Consider the following 7,500-nt stretch of genomic DNA (forward strand, 5'->3'; position numbering starts at 1 on the left):
GAGGAAGAGGAGGAGGAGGAAGCCACAAGCCAAGATGCAACACCACTTTCTTCTTTTTCTCTTTTTCTTCTTGTTTTTCTTCCTTCTTCCTCCTTCTAGTTGTGTTCATATCTTAACATCGTCTTCCTTTCATTTCTCCTTCTTTCTTCTTGCCTTCTTGTTCTACCTACACCTTCTTGTCGTCCTTAGCTCCCTCCTTTTCTTCTTCTTTCTCCTCCTCCTCCTTCTCCTTCACCTCCTCTTCCTCTCCCTCCTCCTCCTCCTCCTCCTCCTCCTCCTCCCCTCCTCCTCCTTTGCTTGACTTATTTGTTTTCCTTTTTCTCATTATCATAACTAGTATCCCCTTTCTGTTCACACATTTCCTTTGCTTTAACTTCCCTCCTTCTCCTCCTCATGTTCTTCCTTCTATTCCTACTCCTCCTACTCCTCCCTCCTACTCATCTTCCTCCTCCTCTTCTTCCTCCTCCTCCTTCTCCTCCTCCTTCTCCTCCTCACTCCCCTGGTCACCTCGTCCTTATCCGAGGGTCAAGTGGCACTCGAGGGCCTCGTGTTGAAGGGGTAAGGGTGCCACGCTGTCTTGCTGTGGGTCTAATTGAGAGTGCCAACCGCCCCATACCTCCCCCATCCCCCCTTCAGGTCTTAGCTACTGATGGGTGCTGACGAGAGGTGGGGAGGGGGAGTGGGGAGGATGTAGGCGGGGACAGGGAGGTGTTGGTGGGGAAGGATGGGTGGGGAAGTGGCAGACAAGGGGGATAGGAAGGGGTGGAAGAAGAAGGGGATGGTTGCGAGAGGGAGGGATGAGGAGAGGAGGGATGGGGAAGGTGAGAAAATGGGGAGGAAAGGTTTTTAGAGGGAAAAGAAAGGGGATTATAATGATATGGAGGAAGAACGGTGTTTGTGCAGTCGTTGTAACTAGGTGAAGGTAAGTGGAGGAGGGGGAGGAGGAGGAGGAGGAGGAGAGGGGGAGGAGGGAGGAGTAAAAAACAGTAAAATTTATAGGGAACAAGAACATAAGTAGGAGAGAAGGCACAGAATACAAGGAGGAGAAGGAGAGAGAAGAGGAAGAATATAAAGAAAGGAGGAGGAGGAGGAGGAGGAGGAGGAGGAGGTACGTACCAAGGGGAAGATGCCAACCGGAATGACACTGAAGGATGAGGAGGAGGAAGAGGAGGAGGGAGGAGGAGGAGGAGGAGGAGGAAGAGGAGGAGAAAAGAAGAAAAGATGAAGAAGATATACTTGTTTATTTATAGAAATGAGAAGTTTCATGATTTCTCCCTTAGCAGCAAGACAGACAGACAGAGAGAGAGAGAGAGGAGAGAGAGAGAGAGAGAGAGAGAGAGTGAGAGAGAGAGGAGAGAGAGAACATCATGCTCTTTTCTTCTTTAAAAGCTCATTAATTAACAAGTTCATGCAATGCATTGTTCTCATTGTATTATCTGACAGCTAATTCTCTCTCTCTCTCTCTCTCTCTCTCTCTCTCTCTCTCTCTCTCTCTCTCTCTCTCTCTCTCTCTCTCTCTCTCTCTCTCTCTCTCTGTCTGTGTGATGGAGGGTATTAGGGCGAGAGAGAAATGAATCACCCTCATAATCTATTCCATCTTCCTCTCCCACTCTCCCTTCTTCCTTCCATCTCTTCCTCTTCCGCATTCACTTCCCCGTCCCCTCTCGTTCCTTCCCCTTCCTTCACGCCCTCCCCTTTCAACACGTGATGGATGGCCATAAAATCTCAATGTCTATATATAATTCCTTCTTCTTTCCTGTCTCTTCGTTCGCTTCACATTTTTTCCTTCTGTTTCCTTCTCTTTTTCTTTCTTCCTTCTCGAATTGGTGCTTTTTTGTCCATGCACTTCTTTAAACACGATATATATATATATATATATATATATATATATATATATATATATATATATATTATATATATATATATATATATATATATATATATATATATATATATATAATATATATATATATATAATTTCGTTTTACATTTGTTTCCAGTTTGTTTTAATTTTTTTTCTGTGTATTAGAATGATGCTTGGTCTTGCTTTTGTTTGCAAATGTTTTGAAGCAGCGTGTATTAAACGTAAGGAAAAAAGGATGTTATGTAGTCATGTATTTAAAAAAAAATGTAACGCATAGTTTAAAAAAAAAAGTAAGACGCAAGTTGTAGTTTAAAATTCGACATCCGAGGTGGTGTATCTTAAATTTAACACTTCAAAAGATGTAGCACGAGCTTATTAACCCTTTCACTGGACCTTTTAAAAAACTTATTTTTTTGTACTACAGTCTGTTAAAAAACGTATCTCTGAAACTTAGCAAAGATGAATTTAACCTCAATTTTCTGTTTATGTCCGTCCAAACGATTTATTATGGTGATCTGAATGCAACAGAAGACGATCATAACAGTGAAAGGATTAAACAGTTCAGGAAATGGTGTAGTGTAAAACTCGATATTCTAAGAGGTGTGTTTTGGACTTAATAAACACCTTAGGAGATAATGTGTCCTAAAACCAACACTTCAGGAGCTGCAGACTGAACTTAAACACTTATAGAGGTGATGTGTCGTGGAAATCAACACATCAGGAGGTGTACATTGAACTTTAACGCTTTAGGAGGTGGTGTAGTGTAGTAAACCTTGATACTTTTAGAGGTGTAGCCTGAACTTAAACACTTATGGAGGTGGTGTGTCCTGAAATTAAGACCTCAGGTAATGTAGATTGAACTTTAACACTTTAGGAGGTGGTGTAGTGTAGTAAACCTTGATACTTTCAGAGGTGTAGCCTGAAATTTAACACAATAAGAAGTACTGCAGTTTAATAAGATCAGCTCCATTCGTTTCAACTTTATAACTCCATATCTTTTTCCACCTCCTCTTTCCATCCTCTTGTTTTCCTGGACATAAGTTAGCCAATCTTCTCCTTCATTCAGCTTCTCTTTCTCATCTTCATATTTTCCTTTACACAGCTTCTTTCCATTATTTTTATTTTATTTATAAGTTTATTTTTTTGTCTTTCAATTTAACCTGACACACACTCTCTCTCTCTCTCTCTCTCCTCTCTCTCTCTCTCTCTCTCTCTCTCTCTCTCTCTCTCTCTCTCTCTCTCTCTCTCTCTCTCTCTCTCTCTCTCTCTCTCTCTCCCTCTCTTACATAGTCCTTTCCTTACTTCATCTTTTTTTCTTTTACATTATCTTTTCTTCTGTATCTCCTCCTTTCCTTTTTTTTATTTATTTTCTTCAGACTTTCTACATAGCCAGGTCCTTATTCTTCTCCTTCCTCCACCTCCTCCATTTCATCATTTCATCATTGCGTATCTCCTTCCTATTTTCCTTTTCATCCTTTCCCCATCTTCATATCCCAACTTCTCCACTTCCTCTTCCTCCTCCTCCTTCTCCTTCATCTCCTGTTCCTCTTTTTTTTTTTTTTTTTTTTTTTTATCTTAGCTCTTATCTTTCTTCTCCGTCATCTTTTCAACTTAGTCTTCTCCTTCTTCCCCACCTTCCATCCTCCCTGAGAGAGCAATTTCCTCCTCGTTAATAGCGTAAGTATCCATCAGGCTCCATCCTAAAACTTTCCACAAACGCTCGTAAAAAAAAAAAATAAATAAATAAATAAAAAAAAGAAAAAAAAAAGCTATACGTATTTTTTTTATTTATTTATTTATTTATTTTTTTAGCTTTAGATTGATGCGTTAATGAATTGTACGTATCTCATGTTTTCGAATAGTCTTTTGGAGAGATTTTTTTTTCTTTTTTTTTTTTTTTAGCCTGGCATCCTTTTTTTTTTTTTTTTTTGTCGTCGTTTTGTTGTTTCTCTTTCTTTGTCCTTGGTCTCTTACATGTAAAAAAAAAAGACTAAATAACTAAACGGTGTGTCTCTACGTTTGGAAATGTTTATTTAGAAATTACATATGTATATATTAAAGGTATGTGGAAGTTATGTTTGCTGATCGTATAATGTTCAGAGAGAGAGAGAGAGAGAGAGAGAGAGAGAGAGAGAGAGAGAGAGAGAGAGAGAGAGAGAGAGAGAGAGAGAGAGAGAGAGAGAGAGAGAGAGACCATATACCTATACCTATTCAATTTTCAAACGAGATATATTCAACAAACTGCTTATCAATCACTCTAACTATACATGAACGACCTAATTGGAATATTGAGCAGGCCACCAACACTGACCTAAGGGAAGCCCCCAGCCATTTATTTCCTTCCTAATCTACCTCTATGTTTATGCTTCCTGACCCAATGACGTGTATTATGGTAATGCATTAATGTACGTGATGTAGCGAGGTAGATAGGTAACTGATGAGGGTTTACAGAGCAGGAAGTGATCACCCAGTCCTTCATGTGAGCCGCGGGGGTTGTGTAGAGGAGACTGTACATTATCTACGAGTTATGTTATAGAGAATGAGTTTTGCTGTGGTATAATAAGAAAAAAAAAAAAGAAAAGAAAAAAAAGAAGGTGAATGTGTCCTTAAGTGGTTGTATTACCGTAGGGAAATAGTACTAGCAATGGATAGATGGTATTGTAGGGAGTATTCTTTGCATTATATCAGGGTTATGTAATGGAGTGTTTGTTTCGCAATGTTGTTATGAAAAAAAAAAGAAAAAGAGTGACTATCCTTTATATTAGTTTTTGTTACTGTGTGGAAAAAAAATAATAATGGTGATAAAAGGAAAGGTATTGTCATATCGAAAAATTATAGGGAATATTCATAGCGTTTTGTCAAGGATGTGCAGTGGAGTGTTTAAGGATGCCGCAATGCTGTAATAAAAATAGAAAAGTGACTATGTTCTACGAGTATCTGTTTTGTTCTTGTGTGGAAAGTAATAATGCCGATAAAAAGGGAAGGTATTATTATATTGACTAAAAAAAAAAAAAAAAAAATGGTGTTCTGAACGTGTGAAAATTTGAAAAGTATTACGTATCTGTAAAGGGAAAGTCACGTAATATTGCAATAAAGCGCGACAACTATATATCACTCAGCTAGTGTTTTCATGGTCCAGGTAAAATGATATTGGCAATAGATGGAAAGCTATTATTATACTGAGAAATTAACTTTAAAGGCGAAAAGTTGAGATTTGAAGTTGGAGGTTATCAGACACATCACGAACCTTGCTCCACTTCAGCTCCCCAGGGTGAGTCTTGAGTACCCGGCGGTCACGGTGGACTGATCTGGCTAGCGTCGTGGGATTAATGTGCGTGGTAATAAGACGTTTATATGAAAGACTCTCTCATTCTCCTCTTCCTTACTACTCCACCGCGTCCTCCCTTCATCACATTAACCTCCATTACTGATGTCCCTTATATAGAGAATGAGTTTTGCAATAAAAAAAAAAAAAGATGAATGTGTCCTTAAGTGGTTGTATTACCGTAGGGAAATAGTACTGGCAATGGATGGATGGTGTTGTAGGGAGTATTCGTTGCATTATATCAGGGTTATGTAATGGAGTGTTTGTTTCGCAATGTTGTTATGAAAAAATAAATAAATAAATAAATAATTCGCCCACGTGAAGCTTTCCTTGTGGGTTTTGTTATATAAAAGTAAGCTTAACTTCGATCTTAATACTACCACGTGAAGCTTCCTGTGTCTTGTTATGAGTAAGCAAGAGATAACCTAGCCTAACGTAACCTAGCCTAACTTAACCTAACCTAACTTTACTTAACCTAACCAGAATTAGATGAAATAAATAGACTAAAATATTCTTAATTTTTCCGTTGCCACAATAACTTTCCCGTCTCAGGTGTGCACATGCCTACCTGTTATGTAATTAATTAGATGCATAAGTAAGAAATGAAACAGTTATAGTTACTGATTCATAAATGTTAACTTAATTAATAAAGTGTGTGATATTAATGTCGCTGATGGTCTTGCTAAGAGGATTATCGTTAATATCATTATTATTATTATTATTATTATTATTATTATTATTATTATTATTATTATTATTGTTCATTTTTTCTTGTTTTGATTTTCTTCTTCTTCTTCTTCTTCTTCTTCTTCTTCTTCTTCTTCTTCTTCTTCTTCTTCTTGTTATTATTATTATTATTATTATTATTATTATTATTATTATTATTATTATCATTATTATTATCATTGTTATTATTATTATTATTATTATTATTATTATTATTATTATTATTATTATTATTATTATTATTATTATTACTATTATCATCATTATTATTAATATATTATTACTATTATCATTATTATTATTATTATTATTATTATTATTATTATTATTATTATTATTATTATTATTATCATTATTATTATTATTATTATTATTATTATTACCATTATTATTATTACCATTATTATTATCATCATTATACCGCATATTGTTATTATTTGTGGCAGTATTATTGTTACTCAAGTACCTGTAAGCCGTATTTCATCGACTTATCTTCTTTTTCACACTTAATGATGTAATCTACTCCCCGCCAGGTAGTTAGTGAGGTGAGAGTGTGTTATTACTAAGACACTCACCGTAACAGAGACAACGATACATCTCAAGACACAACCGCTGTCATGATAACACCTGGTACAATTACGTAATAGGTAAGAAGTAACAGGATCAGCATCACTAATAATAACGACAAAAAACAACAACGACAAAAAAGAAGGAGAGAGAAAAAAAAAAAAAAGCAGACGAAGTACATAGTGGTGGTTGTAATGAGGCAGTGACGATCTTGCCTTTCTCTCTCTCTCTCTCTCTCTCTCTCTCTCTCTCTCTCTCTCTCTCTCTCTCTCTCTCCTCTCTCTCTCTCTCTCTCTCTCTCTCTCTCTTCCATGTAGTTGCAACTTCCCCCCCTGCTTCTGTACTAATGTCTCCTGCCTATGATAACGGAAATGGTAATACTTCCAGACTGGCTTCTTCAGATTAAAAAGAAAGAAAAAAAAGCGAATGAATAAAAGCAGCAAAATAATAAGTGAAAAGGTAAGTCAACAAAATGAAATAAAGTTAAATAGATGAATAAAAAAAAATATATATGATCTGTTGTGTAGTTACATAGTTCATTGTTGCAGTGCGCTGGGGGGGGAAACTTTATCATTAGTTTATTATTTATGTTACAGGGAACATCACTTTTTTTCTTTTTTCGTTATGGTGATGGTAGTACTGTGTGTGTGTGTGTGTGTGTGTGTGTGTGTGTGTGTGTGTGTGTGTGTGTGTGTGCGCTCGCTCGCCATTATTTTATTGTTCCCGTTACGAGAAACATAACTTTTTTTTTTCTGTTATAATGAAGGCAATACTGTTTAGTGTGTGTGTGTGTGTGTGTGTGTGTGTGTGTGTGTGTGTGTGCAGTAGCAAGTATTTCCTGCTTTTATAACGAAGAGCATCCCCTTTCAAAACAGTAAATACTCGTAGATAAAAATGCAATAAATGTCTGGATCGTGAACGAGGCATCAGTGACAAGTCCAGTGATATATCGGTACTTTTAAAATGCACGCAAGGACGCACTGCAGGTGGAATTTGGATGAGGTCACCGGTCACTGTG

At 36.9% G+C, this 7,500-nt stretch overlaps 1 protein-coding gene across 1 annotated transcript in view; it reads right to left on the reverse strand.

The window, feature by feature from the left end:
- LOC135101044 (uncharacterized) overlaps window positions 1-7,500 on the reverse strand; it is a 15,212-nt gene that overhangs the window by 7,043 nt on the left and 669 nt on the right. The window lies entirely within an intron of this gene.

Source organism: Scylla paramamosain, chromosome 6 (assembly GCF_035594125.1).
Source record: "Scylla paramamosain isolate STU-SP2022 chromosome 6, ASM3559412v1, whole genome shotgun sequence".
NCBI lineage: Eukaryota > Metazoa > Arthropoda > Malacostraca > Decapoda > Portunidae > Scylla > Scylla paramamosain.